General features: G+C 51.0%; 1 protein-coding gene across 1 annotated transcript in view; it reads left to right on the top strand.

Annotated features, from left to right (window-relative positions):
- LOC116948159 (uncharacterized) overlaps window positions 1-23,776 on the top strand; it is a 191,095-nt gene that overhangs the window by 141,918 nt on the left and 25,401 nt on the right. The gene's annotated exons all lie outside the window — the stretch shown is intronic.

Raw genomic sequence — 23,776 nt, 5'->3', positions numbered from 1 at the left:
GGTCAACACACACACGTGGTCAACACACATACATGTGGTCAACACACACACGTGGTCAACACACACACACACACACGTTCAACGCATACATTTACACAGGCAGCTCACACATTTCATTTTATTTTTATTCTTAAGAAAACAACCGAATAAACCGCTCAAAGTGTTAAAAATATATATATAAAACTTTAAATAGTGGCTAAATTGAGTCACTTCCTCGAACAGGACCTGGGCCGCGAGGGCTCCTGAGGACAATTTCTTCAACTCTCGTGCTTGAACTTTGGCCTTTGGTGCCCTCGGTGTGAGTGCTTGGAGGGCCCTGGGTGTTTCTGACTGGTCACTTGCCAACCGCGGCTGAAAGCGTTAAATGCGTGAGTTCCGTCCGTACGTCCATCTTGTCAGTAGCGAGGAGGGGTTTGGGGGGGGGTGTGGCATGTGGATCACGATAAACTCTCGGATGGATGATTCAATACCGCCTGCAAGTTTAGTGCAAAGTCGTGTTTCTGTTAGGAGATAACCCGAGCCAAAACCGGGCACATTGATCACTGGGATTCCCAGAATTTGGCGATTAAAGCCATCACTTAGTGGATAAGCCTTGTCGACCAAGGTGATGATGTCACACGTCATGACCGGCATTGACAGCGGCCTTGGCATAAGACACTTTCAGCCTTGGCCTCACCGTGGCCTTGTGGGTCCCAGCCTTGGCCTCACTGTGGCCTTGTGGGTCCCGGCCTTGGCCTCACCGTGGCCTTGTGGGTCGCGGCCTTGCCCCCCCCCCCCGCGGCCTTGCCCCCCCCCCCTGTGGCCTTGTGGGTCCCGGCCTCCTTGGCCTCACCGTGGCCTTGTGGGTCCTGGCCTTGGCCTCACCGTGGCCTTGTAGGTCCCAGCCTTGGCCTTACCGTGGCCTTGTGGGTCCCGGCCTTGGGCTCACTTTGGCCTTGTGGGTCCCGGCCTTGGCCTTACCGTGGCCTTGTTGGTCCCGGCCTTGGCCTCACCGTGGCCTTCTGGGTCCCGGCCTTGGCCTCACCGTGGCCTTGTGGGTCCTGGCCTTGGGCTTATTGTGGTCTTGTGGGTCCCAGGATTGGCCTGGCCATTGCCTTGTGGGTCCTGGCCTTGGGCTTACTGTGGCCTTGTGGGTCCTAACCTCGGGCTCATCGTGGCAGAGTGTCAATCCACTGCTGGATGAGAGCCCTTAATGTGTTCGGTTTCAATCGCTAAGCCGACAACCCTGATCACCAGTGTCGCCGTGGGACGTCATCTATCTGCTGCTGAATGCAAGTCATTGCCATCGCTCGTAGCCCTGTGATTCGGCAAGCCATCGAGCTCCTGGCTCACGAGCTGAATTCATTGCTCCGTCTCCGCGGTGGACGTCCTCTCGGGCGTGTTCTTTCTTTGGCAACCAAAGGAGGGGGAAAAATACCCGTGTATTGTTTAACATCGTGAAGATTGTGTTATTTAAAACTGGCTCTTAAACGTCGCAACTTTTAAAATTGCTGCTTTGGGCTTTGTGTGTGTGTTTACATTGGAATGTGTTTGCTGTAAGTTCATGGGTTTCTTCGTACATCTCTGGGTCTCAGCATAAGTCAGTGGATCTCAATGTGAGTCTACGGGTCTCGATACAAGTCCGTAGGGTCTCTATGTAAGTCTAAGGGTCTCTACATCATGACCGCCCGAAGAGGAAAATAATATATAATAGTAGGCGCTTCAGCTCATGCACTGTGAATAATTACCAAATTGTTGCCTATTATATATATTATGCATATATAAATAATTTTGGGGCAGTGTTATTGACAAATGTGTTTCGTATCTATATATGTGCATGGACCTCTATTTCAAGTCTATGGGTCTCTATGTTGAGTTCATGGGTCTCTATTTCAAGTCTATGGGTTTCTTTGTAAAGTCTATGGCTTCTCTGTGCAAGTCTATGGGTTTCTATGTTAAGTCTATGTATATATATGATAAGTTTAGGGGTCTCTATTTCAAGTCTCTGGGTTTCTATGTTAAGTCTACGGCTCTCTGTGCAAGTCAATGGGTCTCTGTGGTTTGTTCGTGGGTCTCTACGTCAGTGTGTGCTGTTTTGCCGTACCTATTTAACCCCGGCCCTCCTGAGCAAAAGAGACCCCCCCCCCCGTCCCAAGTGGACTCTCACCTGATTGTAAAGGCCATCCATCTATTTACGTTTTTTTTGTCTATCTCTCGATCTATCCGTACACTTGCCAACCTGTCAATGTCAAAGTCTGTGTTGCTGACCACCATACCCATCCGTGCATGAGTCCGTCTTGCCTCGCAAGAGGGTGTTTTGGCCGTACTCTTCCAGATTCTCATTATTTATTTTGACTGGAGGAGGAATTCCGATGAGCTATGAAGTTAATTTTTTCACCGATGTCCAAAGTAGGGGCACGGGGGTCGATTTGAAGAGGTGGGAACGCCCACGCTCAACCCCTGCCAAATGCAGCTTCTCACCGGACTAACTGCGGTGTAATCTGATTATACTGCTGGATGCACGCAGGTGGTGGCGTGGAGGATTTCCTAAACTTTCCCCATTGACTCAACTGCCACGCCGGGAAGATTGACCTCGCCACGGTGCACCCGGTGACCCCAGTCTGATTCCAGGCCACAGATAACATCACTGGTGAGCGATTGCAGAACCGGTCCTGAGTCTCCGCCCCCCCCCCCCCTGCCCACCATCACCAACCCGCACGGACCAGTGCGGTGAAGTACAGTCAAACGCACCTTCCTACGGCGTGCGAAATAAGCTCGACATACGCACATACAAACATGCATCACCAATGACCCAACACCGCATTGGCAGGCAGGCGGCCTTCATCCAACCCACCGTTGACGAACAAAGAGATGGGAACTAATTATTGTCAGAGTGTAACTACTTCTGATACGCTTGTCTGGATCATCGAAGCAGAAAATATGTCAGCATCCCGGGCCACCACGTCCAATGTCGCTCTCGCCCTGGCTGTGGTGACCAGGACGAGCGCCCAAGGCACCAGGACGGAGGAGTCTCATTGGCAAGAGTCTCAGCTGGGTCACCGAAATGGACAAAAGTGAAACAAATTAAATGAAGTCGAGCGACAGAAGAAAGTGGAAATCGGAGCACTAAACAACCCGCGTCAAATCGGAAAATCGAAAATATTGCATGAGCTGTAAGTCGACATTGGGCCGTAAATTCCCTGTAGTTGCAAGTCGGCTCGGGCATATTGTTTCTATACTGACCATAGCACAATTACAAATGAGCGTAGGTCCTCCTGTCTGTCCGACGACTGAGTCATGCGCCTACTCCAGCGTATCGGCGACTCTGGAAGTGATGCGGTGAGATTGAATGCCTCTCCCGTTGATTGTTTGTCCCGATTGATTATTATTATTATTTTATATTTCACATTTCTTTACGTTTTCTAACCCATGTAAAACACTCGTCGGTCTGAACCCGCAATAATGTGAGTAGGCACAATGAGACGAGGTAGCTTTTTTTTTTTGTTTTCCAAAGAGTAAAGCGTGGGGGTTGCGGGAAAAAGTCGAGGAGGTTGTTGGTTAATGTGTAGGTCAACGTTTAATGTATGCAGGTATTAAACTGTGAAGTTAGAGAGCTGCCAAATTCCAATACCGAATTGTTGTTGCCAAATACAAACACACGCACACACAGGTGAACAAACTAAAGGCAAAGATACCCCGAGAAGCCTTAACGGAGTTTTGGGGCAAGTGCTGTTGGCGAGCAGCACCGATAGAAGCCGGCGCGGCACACGAAGAGGGGGCGGGAGAGGGGTGACCAGCACCACGCCCGGCCGCCGCCTTTGTCTACCTAGTGGCGTTGTTTACACTCAGGCTGAGTCGACCCTGGGGAGAGGCCCAGGACCGGTATTCAGGTCATCGTCACCGGGAATAACCGGTGCGCCAGCACTTCCCACACAACAACAACAACAACAACCGCCATTCGCCACTAAGTGGCGGGGACGTCACCACGACGCTTGTGCATATTCACACGCACACAACAATTATACGGCACTATAAATGTAACAAAGGTGCTATAAGCTACGGAGCTTCAGTGCGTGCGGAACAATCCATTGTCGTACGGTGGTCTGTGCCCCCCCCCCCCCCCCCACCTTCACACGCCCGCGCCAAACCAGCGTGGTGAAGTATGGTCAAATTTACCATCACGACTCGCGCGAGGAGGCCCTCATGCAGCAGTGGATTGACAACCGAGGCCGTGCATGCGCTTCAACGTGACGCCGTGTGGATCTGTTCCCGTTCATTCCGTTGATCGATAACTGCACAAGCCGTGGGAGCCAAGACATTAATAACAAAGACAACAACAAAGACAACAACAACAACAACAACACTTACCACAATGATGCTCATCTGCGTTTCACACCAACACGAATGATCCACGTCTGACCTTGCAAGAGCGATTGATTAGGCTGTCGTGCGGTCAAATGAAAGTACGCAAGGAAGCGTGGAGAGGCGCTCGCTTGGAATTACATCGAGGGACGTATGTACCGTGCGTTGAGCTTCTTTCGCGCCGTACGTAGCACAACAAACCAAACGCAAAAAAAGCAGTTTCAAGAGAAATTCCTTTTCAATCGAGCTCATTTAGAAGTGCATCGCTCCAGTGGCTTACTAAATATCGGAAGGGAGGGCCGAGTTCCAGACGGCCGCAGAAGCGCCATCCGAAAGCGCCGCGCGATGCGGATGGCCGCCGCCGTTGTTTCGATGGCGACGAAGACCGGAGTTCGCGTGAGGGCGGTTGATGCTCGTCAACGAGAAGGGGGGGCGCAAAGGAGAGGAGCGCCCGGACGAGAGAACGCACAGCGCCGTCGCCGCTGCGATCCTGCACCGTCGAGAAAAGCGCGCGCGGGGCTCGTGGGCAGAGGGGGGCGGAAGCGTCGCGGCCAGGAGGGGGACAGTGGCCCACGGTCGAGTCTGCTCGCGGAGTGGCAGCCGAGGGATGGAACGCGCCGGAGAAGACTCCCGTCGTGGGAGACGGGAGCGATGGAATTGGCCCGCGCGGATCATCAGTCCGTGCGCCTGGGCGGATTGTTGCACACCGCAGCATCGCAAGCGTTGGTGGTGGCAGCGGCTTGGTGGGGGTAGAGGACTTCGTACAGCAGTGCTTTGACCTTGGCTGCTGATAATAATAATAAAGTTGATGCTGATGATGATGTTGATAATGATGGTGGTGGTTCATGTAGGATATTCATGATCGCAAAGGATATTTAGTTGGAAATTCGTTCATCGTCATCAACACCTCGTGTCTCATGCCTGTTTATATATATATTTTTAAGGCAGTGTTATGAACGAACTTGTTGAGCTGCATATGTTAACTGTCTCGTTATGATAATGCCAATCCATGCTGCTAGAGTGGCTAGCAGTGCGAGCATCAAAGCAACAGTCTCCTTCGTATAATTCGAAATCCTAGTCGAGTGTCGTGGAACACATTCAAACGACCTGCAAAAATAACAATTATGATGATGCCAATCCATGCATCCAGAAAAGCCTCCATTGAGTCTCAAGACCTTTTTTTTGTTTTTGCTTCAGGAGGGGCCCTACCCTCGCGGGGGGTCTCCCCGCTGCATTGGGATTTTTTTTTAGTTTTAGGCCGGCGGTCGAACGTATCGAGAGCTCGGCTTCGCCCGGGGTGGAAGAAACAGAGAACCACGGAGAGACGCGTGCGCAAAATTGTCCACCTATTGCACGGACGCGAGCCAGCGCGCTCGTGTGTCGCTCCCCTCGGGCCGTCCCCCCCTCGTCGTCAGCCAGAGTGTGCCTCGGCACCAGAGCTACGCGGGCGTTAAGCGACGCGTTTTGTATTTTTTTGTTTTGCCAAGCAAGACCCACTGAGCTACGTAGCTCTTTTGTCAGAAGCGACCCGGCCACAAACGATGGCTCAACGAAGCGGCATAACGCAGAAAAAAAAATCCACGCAAACTCCAAATATACAGCAGGCAGGCGTCGGGCTATGCATAGAACCCACGACCTCCTGCGTACCTGGCGAGGCAGTTAACATCTCCTAGCCACCGTGGCGCTACCGCTGGGTCGCGTCACAGCCCAAGGAGTCGTTCGGAAGTTTAAGAGGTCAAAATTACGAATACATTCTGAACCCTTGACCTAATAATTCAGTGGGGGGGGGGGGGGGTGTAGCCAGTTCTGTTTATCAGCTCTACCATTTTCCAGAGCCCGCCACGCAGCGCGAGACGCGTTTACTCAAATCGTACAACGGATAGGGATGACGCGGCACACACGATTACATCCCGCGTTCTAAACGCTGTCCCTTGGAGAGAGAGAGAGAGGGGCCTCAGGCCGTGCCGGATCAGTGCCCTGGCACGGCCACTGGCGAGCCTGTGGCGCCACTTGGCCACTCGAGTTGCTCGTGTGCAACACATTACATGTACAGGGTGAAACAATAAAATAATAAAAATATATACAACAATTTTTATATATTTTGATTTTTATTTTATTGTTTCCCTTCTACGTGACTTTACCGAAAGAACCAAGAATATGAATTCCTGCAGTCACGAAAGCTTTAAATCAAAATGTACAGGGTGCTTAAAAAAAATGTGAACACTTGTGAGAATTTGCAACAACGCCACAAGAAATGTTTGTGCCTCCCGGGGCTCTGGGGATCACCTAGAGGAGATTCCAGGCCACGTGTTGACAACGATGGCGAGCACGTGGGGAGACTCTTGGAAGATATTAACATCACATTTGTTATCATGTTACAGTGCAAATCTTGACTTCAAGCTTTCGTGACGGCAGGGATTCATATTCTTTGGGTCTTTCGGTAAAGTCACGAGGATAGGTTCAAAGAAAATAACAAAAAACTACGACGTTTCGACCGCAACACAAGCGGCCGTCATCAGGACGCGCGGCCAAATACGCGACGTCGATTCTAAACGTGGACGGACAAAACCGAAAGACCTGGAGAAAACGCCACGCGACAGGGTCTGGGATCGAACCCACGACCTCCTGTATACCAGGCGAGGTAGTCAACATCTCCTAGCCACCGCGGAAAGAGTCACCTGGGGTCACCGAAATGCACGAAGGCAAATCAAATGAAGTACTTTTGACGGTGAAGAAAGTAGAGATCGGAGCAGAGACGACGCCCGGTCGTACATCGGACAGTGAAAATGTTTCACCAAAAGTAAATCGGCGTTCGGTAATACAATTCGCCACAGCGCAAGTCGGCTTGGGCATATAATTTTTAAACCGAACATAGCCCAATTACAACTTGGTCTCGAGGACTGTCTGACTGACTGAACTTTGCCTGCCTGTAGGAGGTCGACTACCAGACAGGGGAGTGGGGGTGAACGGTATATAGTGGGGAGGTGGACTAACGGGGCAGGAGGAAGGTGGAGGGTGCGGGGTGTACTCACGGAGAGGCAGGGATTGCGGGGTGGAGAGGGTGCAGGGTGGAGGATGGAGAGGGTGCAGGGTGGAGGATGGAGAGGGTGCATGGTGGAGAGGATGCAGGGTGGAGGATGGAGATGGTGCAGGGTGGAGGATGGAGAGGGTGGAGGATGGAGAGGGTGCAGGGTGCAGGGTCGAGAGGGTGCAGGGTCGTTTTCTAGATTGAGAACTCATTTCTTTTACCACTGCTTTTTCGTGTGTTTCGTTTGTTCTTCTCCCGCGCCTCCGATTAGCACGCTCGGCTACGTACGGTGCAAAAGAAGTTCAACAGACATACATACAAAGGGTGCAGGGTGGAGAGGGTGGAGAGGGCCCTGGTGGAGAGGCTGCAGGGTGGAGAGGCTGCAGGGAGGGAGTTGGATGCTGGCAGCGTGGCTCTGTGCAGTGTTGGCACGGGCAGCCGCCAGGCCCTGTACAGTTTGGGATGGGCCCAGGCTGTGGGTTTCAGTCTCCGCTTTGTCGCAGAACCGCTCCCCCCCCCCCCCCCGTGTGCATTCTCTCTCCTCTCCTCTAGTTTTCACATTCTCACTCTCAATTGCACTTCCCCCCCACCTCCCTCTCTCTCTCCTCTTTTATTTCTCATTCTCACTACTCTCTCTCTCATCCCTCTACCCCTTTCTCTGCATTCACTCTCCCCTGCCTTCCCCCTTGCATTCTCCCCCCCTCCATTGCACTCCCCCCCCCCCTATCTCTCTCCTCTTAGATTTCTCTCTGCCCTCTCTATCTTGTTTCTCTCTCTCTCTTTCCTCTTTCTCTGGAGTGCTCGCTCGCTCTCTCTCACTCTTGCTCTCTCTCCTGTCTCTAGGTTTTTTTATCCGTTATCTCGCTCACCCCCTCTCTATCTTCCCTTTCTCTGGCTCTCTCTCTGTGTGTATCTCTCTCCCGCTCTCTTCCCCCCTTTCTCTCAGTTCACTCTCCTCTCCAGCTCTTTCGCTCGCTTCTTCCAAGCCTGTTGCTCTCTTCCGCTCTCTCTCGTCTCTTTACATTCTGCCTTTTCTCTCTCTCTCTCTCCCTTTATTTTGTTTTCTCTCTCTACCCTCAAACTATTTCCTGCGTTTCTCTCGCCTCTCTCCACTCTTCTGCTTCTCCTATTCTTTCGCGTCGTTGTCATTCCCCTTTTATCCCAGGAAATTTCACCGTTTAAGGATTCCTCCCCCTCCCCCTTACGCAGGGATTTAGCTACAGGTTCCCCGCCTGCCTGGAATATTTATTATATATTTTCTTACAAAACTAAACCCCCAACTGCTCCCAACTGCAATAATTGCTCAAACGAGCAGCGAGTTTAAAATGTAAGCTCGTCCGCCACGGTATGAACGTGGTCATGGTGTTCGTGACCTAGGTCAAAGGTCATGGGCGTGTGCCAATGCACGCAAAGGGCTTGCCAAAAAATGAACCTCGCTACCTCTGCCGATCTCGTCAAGGAGCGGAAACCGTCATCACGTGAACTCCGATCATCCTCGCAGCAGCAGCGGCGTTTGGCTGGCCGTCGGACAAAGACGGCGGTCACCGCATCACGCGGCCCTTTCCGATGCGCTGCTTCTGCTGCGGCCGTCTGGAACGCTCTTCCTTCCGATAATAGGAAGCCACTGGGAGCTATGCCACTTTTAAATGTCGATTGAAGCAGATTTCTTTAGAACTGGGTATAGGAATAGGTTTTACCCTTTTAACTGGCACAAAAACTGACACCTTTATTCAAGGCATCATGTTTGCAAAAAGGGTAAAACCTATTCCTATATCTTGTTTCTGGCAAAGGAGGTCTCATAATGTTCTTTAGAACTGCTTTTTTGTGTTTAGTTTCTTATCCTAGTCCCGCCCCCCCCCCCCATGCCCCGCACCTCCGATTACCACGGTTGGCTACGTACGGTGCGAAAGAAGTCCAAGCATGGACTTTTCGCACACCGTCGACACCGTAGTTTACTGGCCGCTCTCGCCCAGGACGAGTCCCCGCCGACGCCAGCGTGCGACGGCCGCGGCTCAGCCGTGCGTCGCCGCCCGCTCCACGTCCTGCCGAGCAAAGTTTTTCGTAACAAACCTCGACCCCCCCCCCTCCCCTCCCCCCCCCCCCGGGGACGGTGACCCCCGGGGAAGAATCTTAATGACGGGAGAGGCGGCAGCCGAGGGAGAGAGGGGGACACGGCGCGTCCGCCGAGGAGATGGGAGCGATGAAGTCCGCTCGTGTTTCCGGCCGCTGGGCTGGATTGTTACGTCGCAGGATCATGAGTGGGGGGGGGGGTGGTGGGAGTGGGGGTGGGGGGGGGAGAAAGCGGCCTTCATTCAGCAGTGGATTGCTAATGGCTGCTGATTATGATGCCGACTATTATACGGTGGTTACGCGCTGTCATCGTGATCAATCCATCAATGACGACGACGGTGATGATCACATTGATGGCCTAACCTCCTGACTTTACGAGCCACAAACCAAAGCCTCCGCGTGACCAAGAGCCGTGGGATGGTGGTCACGTAGGGTGGTGGTCACGTGGGGTGGTCACACGGCCACTTCGCTGTCGGGGATGGGGGCGGGTTGGTTGATTTCGGGCTCTGCGGGAGCGCCCAGGGGAGTTCTCGCGTCTGAGCTCCGCTGCCAGCAGCGAGTGACCCAGGCCTCTCTCACTCTCTCTCCACGTCCGCGGGCTCGTCCCACTCCAAGTCGAGTTACAACGAAAGAAGTTAAACATAACATGCCTACATAGAGAGACACCAGTGTCTGGCTGCCCAGGTTCAGCCACATGCCCCTCGTGAGCCGCGGTTTGGCCACGAATGAATTCCCTTCTAAAAACTATTAAACATTTTTATTTTAACCGGGTGAGGTCCACTGAAGCGACCTGGCCACAAAGGATAGCTTCAACAAAGTGGCTCATCGTCATCATGTGAGAAATTTAGAGCAGCCAAATACTCTAAACGCGTGACGTTGAATCTAAATGTGGAGGGAAAAACCGGAAGACCCGGAAAAAAATCCACGCGACCACGGGGAGAGAGAGAGAGAGACACCGCAAACTCCACATATACGGCGGCAGGCGTCGGGGTCGGGATCGAACCCACGACCTCCTGTACACCAGGCGAGGTAGTTAACATCTCCAAGCTACCGCGGCGCCCTTTTACACTAGCACATCCGAGCCGAGCCAGCGTGGAGGAGGCGAGGGCACTCTCAATAAGGGCGTTTCTTTTGTGCTTTCCTCCTCCGGCTATTTGCCAAGTCGTGCCAAAAACAAACAATCAAACTCTGGCCACGCAAAAGATCTATCTGCATTTGGCCTGGGGGCCAAGCGGGGTCAGGTCCATTTATTTGAACCGTTCATTTTTTTTTGTTTCATCGTCGTGCAATGTATGTATTCCGTTGCGTGTGGTGCTGACCACGTGGCCTGCACATGCAGTGGAAAAAGGGGAATCTGGCACTGGCTCTACGAGTCACTGAGGAGGGGAGGGGGTGGGGGCAGGTAGTTGGGGGGGGGGGGGGCGGCAGAGTGGTGGGGCCTGTTCGCATGCCCAGCTAGTGGTGGTGCTGTGAGCGGTGGTTTACATTGAGCTTGTGTCTTTTATTAGCGCCACTGCTTTCAGCCAAGGGACGACCAACATGACTTCCCTTGGCCTGCCCAGGTCCCACGATTGTGATATAAGAGTTGGGTTCAAGCTTTGGGTGTTTGGCCCTCCCCTTCTCCCAGTGGGTTTTTTGGTCCTTCGCTATAGCCGGGACGGCAGTTATGTGTGTGTGCGTGGGTGTGTGTGCGTGGGGAGTGGAACTTCAGCGTTTAGCGTGCTGCGATTACGAGCCCGGCGACCCCAGTTCGATTCCCGCTCATGGCCAACACCAGTGATGATTATTTGAACCGGTCGTGGGCCTCCCCTAGGTCAAATGAGTGCCTGGTGCGATGTGGAAACATCGCCACTGTGGAGACAACGGTGGTCGGGCGTGGTGCTGGCCACCCACCCCCTCGTGTACCGTGCCGGACTTCAGTGTGTTAAGGCTATACAAGGGAATCTTTGTCTTTATGTGTGTGGGGAGTGGTAGTGTAGCAGTTAGCATGCTGCGCTACGAACGGCCAACATCATTCGCCATTGTATGAACTGGTCCTCCCCTAGGTCAACTCAGGCTGAAGTGAGCAGCCGGCGCGGAGTGTAAATATCAGCGCTGAGAGGTAATAAAGGTGGTGGCCTGGTGTGCTGCTGGCCATCGGCCCCCTTCATGTGGCGTAGCCGCCTTCACAGGTGCTACACACTAACAGCACTTGCCCCAACAGACTGTTAAAGGCCACACGGGAGGAACTTTGTATGTACTTGTGCCCGTTGACTGCCAGAATGAGTGAACTTCATTCCCTTGCTGAAAAATCTTGAGTTGGACAAAGAGCAACGCTTTTGTTTTAAATTAAGAGGGAGGGGCGGCGGGGGGGAGGGGATACAACATGTAACGCAGTTGAAATGTTTATGACGATAATCGTAAATAGATGCCCTTAAACATGTATATATATTACACGTTTCAAAATACAAACCGCAGTCCTCTTTGCCTTTTGGGCGGTCAAAAGTCCCCGCGTAGTGCAGAAACGGAATCGTGGGGCGTCAGTGCTGCTTGGTGCACTGCTGGCCTCTGGTACCGGTGCGTGGGGAGTGGTGGCACAGCGGTCGGTACGCTGCCCTGAAAACCCGCTACCCAGTGGCATGGCGCGGTTGGCATGGGCCCTGCGGCAAAGGAGAATTGAACCCCCCCCCCCACCCCGCGGCCACCTCTGTGTCCAATTCCTCTTCGCGCGCCCCCCCCCACCGCCATCCCACTTTGTATCCCAGCGTCTGGGCCCCCTCCACCCATGAGTATTTAGAGTTTTTTTGGCCCGCTCTACATTTCTACGCGATAAGCCACTTCATTGAGCCGTTATTTGTGGTGGCCAGGTAGCTTTGAAAGAAAAGCTTTATATAACAGTGGTCCTTGCCTCGTAAAATAAATAAAAATGTTCATCGTTTAAATAGTTTATAGTTTGAATAGTTTCTAGTTTAAACAGTTTATAGTTTAAAGAGTTTATAGTTTAAATAGTTTCTAGTTTAAAGAGTTTATAGTTTAAATAGTTTATAGTTTGAATAGTTTGTAGTTTAAACAGTTTATAGTTTAAAGAGTTTATAGTTTAAATAGTTTCTAGTTTAAAGAGTTTATAGTTTAAATAGTTTATAGTTTAAACCGTTTATAGTTTAAATAGTTTATAGTTTAAACAGTTTATAGTCTAAACAATTTATAGTTTAAACAGGTTTTAGCTTAAATAGTTTATAGCTTAAACAGTTCATAGTTTAATGAGTTTATAGTTTAAAGAGTTTATAGTTTAAACAGGTTATAGTTTAACAAGTTTTTAGTTTCAACAGTTTTTAGTTTAAAGAGTGTATAGTTGAATCAGTTCATAGTTTAACGAGTTAATAGTTTGAATAGTCTATCGTTTAAAGAGTTTACAGTTTAAAGAATCAGTTCATAGTTTAACGAGTTAATAGTTTGAATAGTTTATCGTTTAAAGAGTTTACAGTTTAAAGAGTTTACAGTTTAAAGAGTTTACAGTTTGAACAGTTTAAATAATTTTTAGGCCCACGTGGAGTTCCACTCGGGTGGCCACCTGCCTGGGCTTAGACCAGTCTGGGAATTGGCGTCTGTGTTCGGGTGGCACGGCAAGAATTTAATAAACTAAACTTCTAAACATGTTTTTTTGGTTGTTAAAATGAATGAAATAATCCTATATGTCCTGAGTTTTGGGCCACCCTGTATCTTGCCTGTTCGGCCAGCCGCGAGTATGTAAACATCGTGTCTTGTCCTTGGGTGAGATATGCGGTGTCCCTGGACAGATTCTCATCAATTTACCACCCCTGGTTGACCTCAGGTTGCTTTTATGAAGCAGTGGTCCGGTGGCTCAGAGGTCAGAGGTCAGGGTACTGAGCTGGATACAGCTGAGACCCTGGGTTCAAATCCGGGTTTTAGCCGCCACCCGTGGTTGAACCGAGTTTGCAACCCTGCTGACCGATCACTGCGCAAAAAATAAAAATCACTACGACGCTTTAAATTTGGTTCCGTGCTGCATGTGGCTGAAGTCGTCCCATCTCTTGAGAATTTAAAATCAATCAGTTCCAATGACACGCACCTCTTGAACGGCCAGTCTCTGAAGGCAGAGCGGGTGGGAAATCAACCAGAGGTCCCCTTGAAGAAAATCTTCAAAATAATTAGAAAATGTATTTTAAGAAATCCGATTAGCTATTAAGCTCTTTTGTTCACAGATGTCCTGTGTCGGGGGCAGGCCAGAACGTTACAACAACAGACAATGCAAACACACGATAGAAAAGAAGTAGTGGCTCTGTGATATCCGCTTACGGGGGCGGGCGGGAGGGGGGTGCTGGCTATTGCCGAACACGTGGGGTGACGACGACGATGATAACGACGATGATAACGACGATGACACTGCCCTGTGAGCGTTGCCAGTGGAGGCTCCGTCTCGCTGATCGACTCCGATAGGACAATAGCGTAAATCTTTAAGGGGGCGGCGGGGACGGACGGGCGGGCGGGCGGAAGCGACGTTCTTCTTTAGGGGTTTGCTTTTACGACGTCGTCTTGGCGGATGGACGAGCGTGGGACGAGAGTGGGACGAGTGTGGGACGAGTGTGGGACGAGTGTGGGACGAGTGTGGGACGAGCGAGAGCGACTCGGGGGCCGTGGCGCTCTCGGGTAAAAAAAAATTTCATCCCGACAATTTAGTCGCTCCCATTATTTATTAGCGGCTCTGCTGTTGCACAGTCATTCTTATCGCTGTAACCCCGTGTGAACCAAGGGGGTCGTGGCGGGTTGATGGGGGGGGGGTGACATGGGGGAGATGGGGTCGCGGTGGTGTCAGTGGGGAGAGGGTGAAGGTGGGGGCCCTGCTGCAGCTGTCACGTGTCTAAAACCCACATGTATGACAAACGGTCACGTCGGTGCCCTTTGAGTCGACTGGGTTAGGACCTGTGAAAATACTATTTGCATTTTCCTCCACTCGCGTTAAATGTTATTGGGATGCGACCACGGCGTAGCGGTTTTGCACACCGGAACTGCCTTGGAGAGGTGATGGGGTTGTCGCACGCCAGTCAAGTCGCTATCGCTAATTCTCAGCGCTGGAATTTTTGCTCGAATTAAGTGCAGAAGCAAATTTAATTTCACAGGCCGGGGTGGGGGGGGGGGGTTGTTGTGCGGTTGTTGGTGGCCGCGCCAAGATCATCAATTCAATTCACCTGTTCGATCGCAGACAATGGCTGAAACCCGGATTCAAACCTCAGCGGTGCCACGGTGGCTCTGAGATGTTAACTACTTCGCCTGGTATACAGGAATTCGTGGGGTTAGATCCCGACCCTGACGCCTGCAAATTTGGAGTTTGCGTGTCTCTCTCTCTCCCCGTGGTCACGTGGATTTTTCTCCACGTCCTCCGTTTTTTTCCTCCACATTTCGAATCAACGCCACTCCTTTGCAGAGTTATTTGGCTGCTATAACTGTCCGCATGATGACGAGCCACTTCCTTGAGCTGTCATTTGTGATTGCCAGGTCGCTTTTGAAAAATATCTATGTAGCTCAGTGGGCCCTTACCTGGTAAAATATAATAAAAGTTTATAGTTTAGTTTTAGAGCCTCAGAGTCGAGCCGCTGCTCCTCCAGCTCGAGAGGAGCCAGTTGAGGTGGTTCGGGCACCCGTCAACCTCCCTCTGGAACTCTACCGGGCAGCAGCAACGTCCCACTGGCCGAAGATCCTGGGGCTGGTCCAGGACACGCTGCTGGCGGTGGGACGATGTCGCTTGGCTGGCCTGGGAATGCCTGGGAATTCTCCAGGAAGAGTCTGTGTATAGTAGTGTAGTGTATATTAGTGTATACAGTGAGGGAAAAAAGTATTTGATCCCCTGCTGATTTTGTACGTTTGCCCACTGACAAAGAAATGATCAGTCTATAATTTTAATGGTAGGTTTATTTGAACAGTGAGAGACAGAATAACAGCAACAAATTCCATTAAAACGCATGTCAAAAATATTATAAATTGATTTGCTTTTTAATGAGAGAAATAAGTATTTGACCCCCTCTCAATCAGAAAGATTTCTGGCTCCCAGGTGTCTTTTATACAGGTAACGAGCTGAGATTAGGAGCACACTCTTAAAGGGAGTGCTCCTAATCTCAGCTTGTTACCTGTATAAAAGACACCTGTCCACAGAAGCAATCAATCAATTAGATTCCAAACTCTCCACCATGGCCAAGACCAAAGAGCTCTCCAAGGATGTCAGGGACAAGATTGTAGACCTACACAAGGCTGGAATGGGCTACAAGACCATTGCCAAGCAGCTTGGTGAGAAGGTGACAACAGTTGCTGTGATTATTCGCAAATGGAAGATACACAAAAGAACTGTCAATCTCCCTCGGCCTGGGGCTCCATGCAAGATCTCACTTCGTGCAGTTGCAATGATCATGAGAACGGTGAGGAATCAGCCCAGAACTACACGGGAGGATCTTGTCAATGATCTCAAGGCAGCTGGGACCATAGTCATGAAGAAAACAATTAGTAACACACTACGCCGTGAAGGACTGAAATCCTGCAGCGCCCCCAAGGTCCCCCTGCTCAAGAAAGCACATATACATGCCCGTCTGAAGTTTGCCAATGAACATCTGAACGATTCAGAGGACAACTGGGTGAAAGTGTTGTGGTCAGATGAGACCAAAATGGAGCTCTTTGGCATCAACTCAACTCGCTGTGTTTGGAGGAGGGGGAATGCTGCCTATGACCCCAAGAACACCATCCCCACCGTCAAACATGGAGGTGGAAACATTATGCTTTGGGGGTGTTTTTCTGCTCAGGGGACAGGACAACTTCACCGCATCAAAGGGACGATGGACGGGGCCATGTACCGTCAAATCTTGGGTGAGAACCTCCTTCCCTCAGCCAGGGCATTGAAAATGGGTCGTGGATGGGTATTCCAGCATGACAATGACCCAAAACACACGGCCAAGGCAACAAAGGAGTGGCTCAAGAAGAAGCACATTAAGGTCCTGGAGTGGCAAGCCAGTCTCCAGACCTTAATTCCATAGAAAATCTGTGGAGGGAGCTGAAGGTTCGAGTTGCCAAACGTCAGCCTCGAAACCTTAATGACCTGGAGAAGATCTGCAAAGAGGAGTGGGACAAAATCCCTCCTGAGACGTGTGCAAACCTGATTTCCAACTACAAGAAACGTCTGAACTATGTGATTGCCAACAAGGGGTTTGCCACCAAGTACTAAGTCATGTTTTGCAGAGGGGTCAAATACTTATTTCCCTCATTAAAATGCAAATCAATTTATAACATTTTTGACCTGCGTTTTTCTGGATTTTGTTGTTGTTATTCTGTCTCTCACTGTTCAAATAAACCTACCATTAAAATTATAGACTGATCATTTATTTGTCAGTGGGCAAACGTACAAAATCAGCAGGGGATCAAATACTTTTTTCCCTCACTGTAGTAGTGTATAGCGTAAAGTAGTGTATAGTGTATTGTAGTGTATAGTAGTGCAGTGTATAGTCGTGTAGTGTATAGTGTACAGTAGTGTAGTGTAAAGGAGTGTAGTGTATAGTGTATAGTAGTGTAGTGTCTAGTAGTGCAGTGTATAGTCGTGTAGTGTATAGTGTACAGTAGTGTAGTGTATAGGAGTGTAGTGTATAGTGGATAGTAGTGTAGTGTATAGTAGTGTATAGTAGTGTATAGTAGTGCAGTGTATAGTCGTGTAGTGTATAGTGTACAGTAGTGTAGTGTATAGGAGTGTAGTGTATAGTAGTGTAGTGTATAGTAGTGTATAGTGTAGTGTATGGTAATGCAGAGCTAGAGTCTGTCGCCAGAGAAAGGGAGGTGTGGACCGCCCTACTCAACCTGCTGCCGCCGCGACCCTCACCAAGCCAAGCGGACTGAGAAACGAGCGAACGGACGAACGCAAAGTTGAGTTTTAACTCGGTGCTCTGATCTCTGAGCCACCCGGCCACCTCCAAATTCATTTTTAGATGTCCTTTATTTATAACCGGGTGAGAGCCCATTGAGACCAGTAGTCTACTTTTCAAGCAACACCTTGAAAATATATATTTAATTGGCCCGTACCACCAATTAAGTAATTAGTTAAAAAAACACATTCACATTGACCGCCTACCAATGGACACATTGGTGCACGGAAGCAGGAAACGGATGATTGGCCTCTCAGACCCAACCATCACACGGCGCTCTTTCATCCTCTTACAAAACAAAAGTGGTTCGTCCGCGTGTCGGCTATCCGTCGTCGGCCATGGTCTATCCGCTGCCATCGCCATCTCTCGCGATGCAGCGATCCGCCCAGCTATCGAGCAAGAGATTCCAAACGAGAAGCGGGAGTGGAATTTTTCGATGGAGACACGGAGTTCTCTGGCCCAGTGTTCGTGCGCTTAGTACTGCGCCGCCGTGCACCAAGGTCAAGGTTCGACTCCCATCACAGTTCAGCCCAGGCCATGTCTAAGAGAGAATGATCATTAGCGAAGCACGCCCATCTGCTGTAACGTAGATGTTTAAACAAAAAATACCCGTGACAGATATCCTTACGGGAGTGGATCAGTGATGGGTACTTTAGTAGTCGGATAATGGTGATGAATGTGGTGATAGTGGTGGTGATGATGATAATTGTTATGGTGGTGATGTTTGTAAAGATGATGACGGTGATGGCGATGATAATGATTATTCTGATTAGTAGTCGAAGAATAATGATGATTGCGGTGGTGGTCATGAGAATGATGATTATGATAATAACGATGACGACGATGCCAACAATGCTGACCAATTTCGACATGGCCGCGTAAATCATTGCAAGCGAGGCTCATTGATTCCGCGACGCCGAGTCGACGTCACGAAACTTTTACTCTGCCGAGGCATTCGAGAAACAAAGGCGGAGAGTTCCGGCACCGTATCTCCACCCAATGCCACACGTCTGATCTAATATTTAACGGCCAGGGCGTGTGCCGCTCGCCGGTTTTATAACCGTCCGTGACGCTGTTTTTTTATATTTTACAGCGAGGGAGCAGAGTTCACCGGGCGTCGGAGCCCCGAGCAGACTTGGGCCTTCGATGCCCGGCTCTCTCACCACCGTGGAGTGGGAGGCTCGTCGAGCTGGGCGTGGGTGGAGGGGAGAAAGGGGAAGGTGGGGGGGTGTTAGATCCTATAATAGATTTTAAAAAACGTTTTTTTTTAGTTACTAGGTCAGGCCCAACGTGAGCTACATAGATCTTTTTTAGAAAGGACCCAGCTATAACAAATGATGGCCCAACGAAGTGGCTCATCATCGCGTGGAAATTTATAGCGGCAGCGAAATACCGTTAAACGCGTGACGTTGATTCTACATGTGGAGGGGAAAACCGGAGGACCCGGAGAAAAGTCCACGCGACCACGGGGAAAGAGACACCGCAATCTCCAAATATACAGCAGCAGGCGTCAGGGTCGGGATCACACCCACGACCTCCTGCATACCAGGCGATGTAGTTAACATCTAGCCACCGTGATGATGATGAGAGAGAGAGACACCGCAAACTCCAAATATACAGCAGCAGGCGTCAAGGTCGGGATCACACCCACGACCTCCTGCATACCAGGCGAGGTAATTAACATCTCCTAGCCACCGTGATGATGATGATGAGAGAGAGAGACACGCAAACTCCAAATATACAGCAGCAGGCGTCAAGGTCGGGATCACACCCACGACCTCGTGCATACCAGGCGAGGTAATTAACATCTCCTAGCCACCGTGATGATGATGATGAGAGAGAGAGACACGCAAACTCCAAATATACAGCAGCAGGCGTCAAGGTCGGGATCACACCCACGACCTCCTGTATACCAGGCGAGGTAGTTAACATCTCGCCGCCGCAGCGCCACATAATAACATCGTGCGGCACCATCACTCATCCACTGCTGGATGAAAGCCTTCATTTTGTCTCGCCACGCTTGCCAGCTCTCGTTCGATCGTCGTCACCCATCGTCGTGTCTCCGAGGGAGGCGGCGTTGTTAACGTCGCACGGATGAAGTCAGGGCGGGAGATGTTTGTGCTGGGCAAGGACGCCCTGTGTCCCGAACAGCAAGGGACAATTCATACGCCCGGCCCCAGAGAGAGGCGAGGGCTGTGGCTTAACCTGTATTCGTTATTGGTGAGCGCGTACAGTCCCATGGTTAATCCACTGCTGGATGAAAGCCTCCCCGTGCCGTGTGGATCATAGGTGGTTGCGGGACTGTACAGCGCCGTGTTGGTTCAGTGCGGGGTTGGTGGAGGGAGGTGACCCAGGACCGGTTTGGATATTCGCCACCGATGTTGGCCGTGGTCGGGAATCGAACTCGGGTCGTTGGGTTCGTAGCGCATTGCCTAACCGCTGCGCCACCGCTCACCACACTCACGTCGCACGCTCTCGAGGAGAGGGTGCCGAACCGAACGCGTTTCTCACCGGTGTTGTTAGCCGTGGTCGGGAATCGAACTCGGGTCATCGGGTTGATAGCGCAGTGCGCTAACCGCTGTGCCAAACCGCTCTACCCCCCTTGGGGGGTTCCAAGCAATATATTATTTGGTGAGTGGTGGGGTGGGGGGGAGGGGGGGCAGTGTATTACAATTTATAAACTCGTGGGGAGATGACAGAGATGTATTCTCGAGACAAGGCTGATGCAGGTGGCATAGAGGTGAGAGATGGCGATAGAAGATGGCGAGATTACATGATGTTTTAATACGCTTGTTTACTCAGGAGAAAGTTTTAGCGGCAGGGAGCGACGATTTCCATCCCATATTCCGATCGAGTAATATGCATGTAATAAAACGATATGTACATATTTGGCAAACTTGGACCATGACGCGGGCACACGATAGACCCTACTATTGCGAATACCGTCGCGGGAATCTTGACGATGAGTACCCGCGCAGCCATATTGACCGGGGCGGCCGCTAGACTTGAACCGTGAACCTCTGAAACAACGAGCGGCGTACGGCGCGCCACCGCTGGTGAAGAAATGAGAATAGGCTTTACCCCTTTCTGCCAGTGAATAAAACAGGTGGTGTGTTAAGATGCTCAAACGCCCGAAAAGGATACGCGCACCTATCGCAAGGCATCAAGTGCGCATTCACCGCACGTAGCTTGTGGCGAAGCGTGAACGCAAAGACGCTCCGATAATAATGCGCTCATTGTCTTTGAAACCGATTGGCCTGCACCAGAGACTGAGGCCTTCTTTGTGGCCTCGTCTCACCAACCAGGCGGTTTGACCCTGTGAACAACGCCGCAAGGCGGACAGCGCCAAGTACCACAGTGTTAATAGCTCGGGTTGAGCGGTTACATCTGCGGGACGTTGTTTTTTTTGCCACTATCAATGTGATGAAGAAATAAAAAAAATTGGCTGCTTTACCGCTGGCCTGTGTCACCAGCGCCCCAACAATGTGACAACGGGGATGTGTTCAGACGACGGTTTGGTTCGCGCCTTTTGAATTTGAAGTTGTTGTTCGAAACTTTGGAGACGGTGATTGGTGGACCACGTGGAGGTTTGTTAATCCCAAAACTCTCCGGAGCCCTGGTGGTCGTGGTGGTGGTCGTGGTGGTGGCCGTGGTGGTGGCCGTGGTGGTGGCCGTGGTGGTGGCCGTGGTGGTGACCGTGGTGGTGGCCGTGGTGGTGGCCGTGGTAGTGGTCGTGGTGGTGGTCGTGGTGGTGGTCGTGGTGGTGGCCGTGGTGGTGGCCGTGGTGGTGGTCGTGGTGGTGGTCGTGGTGGTGGTGGTCGTGGTGGTGGTGGTCGTGGTGGTGGTCGTGGTGGTGGTCGTGGTGGTGGCAGTGCGGCAAGTGGCTTCGTGGGGCCCTTCATGTGTCGCACCTTAAAGCGGTACCGTCGCTTCATACGCGTAGTGCGTTTTCCTCTGGGTTGCCTCCTTCCTAACACACGAACCCAAAACGCTCCTTCATTTAGAACTCATTTCTTTAGAACTGCTTTTAGTGCTTCGTTTGTTGTCCTTCCCCCACACCTCCAATTGGCACGGTTGGCTACGTACGGTGGGAAATAATTTCAACGTACATAACAAAAGTGTAATTGGCCAAACATCTGAATGTTGCCCCTCCTGGGAATAGAGTTTTGAAACTCAGTGAGGCTTCTCGGGGTATAGTGACTTTACCAGAGACAAAGATCCCCCGCGTAGCCTCAACAGACTATTGAGGCAAGTGCTGTTAGCGAGCACTCTATGAAGGCACCACCCCCACCATCCTCATTGTGATTGTTATCATTGTTGTGGCCAGAATTATCATCGTCATGATCATCATCGTTTGGGGCATCGTGCTATTAACGCCGTAGCCTATAGCACCTGTGGTACATTTAGATTGCTGCATAATGTATGTGTGCGTGTGTGAGTATGCATGCCCCTTGCTAACCTTCATAGGTGCTGCTCACTAACAGTACTTTCCCCAACAGCCTGTTAAAGGCTATACAGGGGATATTTGTCTTTGTGTGTGTGCAATATAAGTCTACCCTCTCTGGACCTTCATAAAGTAATTACGGTGTGAATTTTATTCTATTTTGAGCCATTCCCTTTTGTCACTTCTTGGGTGATGTGTGAGTGAGCGAGTGTATGCATATGTGTGTGTGTGTGGCAGGGTGTGTGTGTGTGGAGCGGTGGTGTAGCAGTTAAGCCTCCTCATTCTCCGACGTGGGATGCTATAGCCGATGAGAGTGGGCCTGTCGCTTTTTCTCAGCCAGCTTGAACACCTCCTCTGTCAGTCAGGGTATCTGGGGAGCTCTGAACCGTGTACCCAAAGCAGCCATTGCAGCTGCATGAGCCACAGTCCTAAACCTCGCCCATTTCCCCTTGACATCAGGAGGAGTGGGGGACGATGCCAACCCCAGCCGCAAGCGATGATTAACTTCTTGCTTGCAACTTTCATCAGCTAGCTGAGACCATGCGTTTAAGGGTTTGAATGGGGTCCTGGAAGAAGTCACCCCCTGTGAGTGGCTGGCTGTGGTGCCATCTGTTGAGGAAGTAATGAAGGCAATCCAGAGTCTGAGACCAGGAAAGGCACCAGGCAGAGATGATCTCCCAAGCGAAATGCTGAGGGAAGGTGGCGATTGTGCACAGACTGCCCTACATGACATCATAACAACAGTCTGGACCACTGGACGGGTTCCGCAGGATTGGAAGGATGCCCTGGTGGTCCCCCTCTTTAAGAAGGGGGACCGCACGGACTGTAACAACTACAGGGGCATCTCACTCTTCAGTGTGCCGGGAAAGGTTCTGGCAAAGATTATTCCACATCGCCTTGTTAGATACGCTGAGGAGAGGCTTGCGGAGCCCCAATGCGATTTCAGGAAAGGGCGGTCCTGCACAGATGCCATATTTTCTATCCGTCTGCTACAGCAGAGGTATAGGGAATTCCAACAAGACCTACATCTCTGCTTCATTGAACTGGTCAAGGCCTATGATACCATCAAAAGGCCTGGGCTCTGGGTTGTTCTTCGTGCTTTCAGAGTCCCTGACCCTCTGCTCACGATCATTAAGGACCTTCATGATGGTAAGCGGGCCCAGGTAAAACTACGTGGCCGGGAGTCCGAGCCATTCCCTATACACCTTAGGGTGCGACAGGGATGTCCTCTTGCTCCCACATTATTTAATATCTATTTTGACCACTTAGTTCGTGAAGCCTGCAATAGCTGTACTGGAGGAATTTCCATCTGGTACAGATACAATGGGAGGCTGATCGAAGGCCGGGTGCGGTCAAGGGATGGCTCCCTCTTGCTCAACCATGTTATGTATGCCGATGATCTGATAATTGCTGCTCACTCAGAGGAGGAGTTGGAGGCGTTGGTGCTGAAACTGGAGCTTGCCACTAAGAGGTGGGGCCTTACCATCAGCCCCACCAAAACGAAGCACCTGCCTGGGTATTTTGTACCATCGGACACTCCACCCCCACAACTCCAAATTGGTGATAGGCAGTTGTGGAGAGTGTGGAGAGTTTCCCATACCTGGGCAGTGTGCTCATGGCCAGCTCCGGTTTAACAGCAGAGGTCTCACTCCGAATCAGTCGAGCGGCATTATCTTTTCATTGGTTGTGTAATGCTGTGTGGAAGCTACGTGGTCTGTCGCTCCGCATGACCACAATCATTCCCTCCCTTCTCTACGCTTGCGAAACGTGGACCCCCCTAATGGAACATCTTCGCCAGTTAGAAAGATTTAGGCTGGCCTGCCTACGATCCATCCTGAGTTTAACCAGGCTGGATTGTGTGAGGAGCTAACAAATCCTTGAAAAATCTGGACAAAATCCCATCGGTGAGCTCCTCCGGCAGGCAAGGCTGCGTTGGCTGGGACATGTAGCCCGCATGCCCAGCCACCGCATGCCTAACCAGCTTTTGTTCGGCCGGATCGA

Source organism: Petromyzon marinus, chromosome 32, assembly GCF_048934315.1.
Source record: "Petromyzon marinus isolate PM22_M1 ecotype Great Lakes invasive population chromosome 32, UKy_Petmar_22M1.pri1.0, whole genome shotgun sequence".
Classification (NCBI taxonomy): domain Eukaryota; kingdom Metazoa; phylum Chordata; class Hyperoartia; order Petromyzontiformes; family Petromyzontidae; genus Petromyzon; species Petromyzon marinus.
The sequence above is the reverse complement of the archived record's forward strand: the minus strand, read 5'-3'. Positions and strand labels throughout refer to the sequence as shown.